The sequence below is a fragment of the Plecotus auritus genome (genome assembly GCF_963455305.1).
Source record: "Plecotus auritus genome assembly, chromosome: X".
In the NCBI taxonomy this organism is placed as follows: Eukaryota; Metazoa; Chordata; class Mammalia; order Chiroptera; family Vespertilionidae; genus Plecotus; species Plecotus auritus.
Genome location: NC_137784.1, coordinates 98009416 through 98011731, shown reverse-complemented (window position 1 = coordinate 98011731; position 2316 = coordinate 98009416). Strand labels below are relative to the sequence as shown.

Sequence of the window (2316 nt, the reverse complement as noted above, 5' to 3'; positions counted from 1 at the left end):
TAATTCCAGTCCCTACCAAGTTCCTACTACAATGCTGGTGGTTCCAGTAGTTTTATCAAAATAAATCATTTTTAAATATAAAGCATTTAAAAAGACAAATCAAAATGCCTCAATAACTTTGTATTCAAATCAAATTTTATCTATTTAAATGTTATATTTGCCTCCCACTAATAACTCTTCATTTTACTCAAACTCAGCAATATATTTTCCATTCTGAAGTATCTTCTTTGCCCAATTAATTCAAAGGAAAACACCAAAATAATTAGTAAATAAAAATGTAGGGTTTAATATACCCTTTCTAAAAATATATTTTTTACTGATTTTCAGAGAGAAAGGGAGTGGGAGAGAGAGATAGAAACATCAATATTGAGAGAGAATCATTGATCAGCTGCCACCTGCACACCCCCTATTGGGGATCGAGCCCACAACCTGGGCATGTGTCCTGTTTGGGAATTGAATCATGACCTCCTGATTCATAGGTTGATGCTCAACCACTGAGCCACACCAGCTGGGTTAACATACCCTTTTTATTTGTTTTTAAATATTATTAAGGTTTAAAAGTGTTTAAAGTTTGTAATTCCTAGTAGGAGAACATTATCTGAATGAATACTCTAATGGAAAACCACTATAAAATATTACAGCTCTATGTGGGTCAGAGGGGTAAGGATTCTCTTCAAAGCTTTCTTCATGAGAAGGTCAGAGGTACACTGGTTTGTATTTTGCAACATCCATTTGGGAGATTTAGGTTGCTTTTCCTTTAGCAAGGATTTTATTTGTCAGAAGGGCATTACACTTGACCTCCAAATTTGGCTGACAAGTTACTGATGAGATTAACAACCTCTGGGTTACTCTAATATTTTGACATATTTGCCAGGTTCTGGGCCACACCCTGAAACGCCACCATAACTTCTGGATCCTGCATGGATTCAATAACCTCTGGATCACAAAGAATTTCATTGAGCCCAGGCATTCCTACTATTCAGGCATGCCCCTTCCCAATCCAGGAATTTCTCCAGAAAAAATTACCAGGCATTCTTCAAGAAAAGCCAGCTGGAAATGAGCCATATAGAGCTCCTGATTGTCCTCTGGCTTCTTTCTCCCTCTTGGCTCTCTCATTTTGTTAGGAGTCTTCTTAACCCTCTCCATTCTTTCTTTGACCTCTAACTCTTCAGGTTTCCACTCATACTTCCTCCAACGTTCTGCAATTTTCTGGGACCTTGGTCGAACTTCTTTCATAATTGCACTAGCATCTTCATCATAATCCAATTTACACACAAGGTCAATATAATGGACTGACTCTTCCCAGTGGTCCAGAAGTCTGTGTGCTTTGCCTCGCCACTTGTAAGGCTGAGCTAAATCAGGATTTATTTCAATAACTCTGTTGGTATCCAATGGCAGCATTTGGCTTCTATAATTTGATGAAGACACTGGCTCTCTTGGCATACAGAATGGCCAAGTGAGGATTCAGCTTGATGGCATCTGTGAACAAGTCAATGGCTTTCTGTAGTTCACCATTAGTTAGGGCATCAATGGCAGCCACTTTTTTTTATCATTTGCCTGATCCATCATGTCCTCAGTTATCTCTACACTTTCATCTCTCATTTCTTTTTTTAAAAAAACATGTTTTATTGATTTTTTTACAGAGAGGAACGGAGAGGGACAGAGAGTCAGAAACATCGATGACAGAGAGACATCAATCAGCGGTACACCCTCTACTGGGGATGTGCCCACAACCAAGGTACATGCCCTTGACCAGAATCAAACCCGGGACATCTCAGTCTGCAGGCCAACGCTATATCCACTGAGCCAAACCAGTCAGGCTCATCTCTCATTTCTTGAGAGGCATCAGAATCTGGTTCAATCACACCTTCATTGTCATTTTCGAGATCATTTTTCTTACTTGATGTTTCCTCTGATTTTATGTTTTCTGCTACCTTCTTACTATCTGTTTTTTTCCTTCTTAATATTTTCCTCTGGTTTAGTTTTATGAGTAACAGGTGGTATTTTACACCTCCCCATGCTGTTCACCCACTCCCTCAAGAAGACATTTTCTCATGCAGAATGCTTGGTTCCTGTTTACACATTTACACCAAGGCCCAAAGCTCCCTCACTTTGCACGGGTCTATGGTCATGAAGCTGAGGAAGGCCGCAGGTGAGACTGAGGCTTCAGCCTGTTTCCAGGCTGCAGCACCAGCTCAATGTGACCATGTAGAAGGGGCTTACATACGTTATCTTGAAAATATCTTTTTCACACAGATATTGGCAAATATTGATATCAACCCACTAGCTAGGTATTTTCAAGCATATGTTTTTTTA

The 2316-nt window shown here is 39.6% G+C and overlaps 1 pseudogene across 1 annotated transcript; it reads right to left on the bottom strand.

Annotated features, from left to right (window-relative positions):
* Positions 1 to 787: 787 nt before the first annotated feature.
* LOC308240216 (hsc70-interacting protein-like) lies at positions 788 to 2084 on the bottom strand (annotated as a pseudogene). Its single transcript has 2 exons — positions 1813 to 2084; positions 788 to 1597 (listed from the first exon to the last, which is right to left on the bottom strand). The product of its transcript is annotated as a hsc70-interacting protein-like (transcript).
* Between the last annotated feature and the right edge of the window lie 232 nt (positions 2085 to 2316).